Raw genomic sequence first — 321 nt, forward strand, 5'->3', positions numbered from 1 at the left:
AAAACTCCGTCTAAAAAAAAAAAAAAAAAAAAAGAATTTTGAGATACAAAGTAGTATGCAAAGGAATATATTAATTTGCCATTATCTAGGTAGATTTACTCAAAAAGAGTGAATCAACTTAATATGTACAAATGATAGCTGTGAAACTGTCTTTGTGTCAGGCGTGGGGTTCATTGTGACCTCCAATTTTGTCTGAAGGACCAGCTGGGCAAAGTGTTTTTTAAATGTTCAGAGGCCAAAAGATAAACAAAACAAAACCTTAAAATCCTACCTCCTTAAACAGCCTTCAAAGAAGAGAATCCTCAGTGCAATCATTATTTT

This window comes from Cebus imitator, unplaced genomic scaffold (genome assembly GCF_001604975.1).
Source record: "Cebus imitator isolate Cc_AM_T3 unplaced genomic scaffold, Cebus_imitator-1.0 Scaffold23, whole genome shotgun sequence".
NCBI classification, from domain to species: Eukaryota; Metazoa; Chordata; class Mammalia; order Primates; family Cebidae; genus Cebus; species Cebus imitator.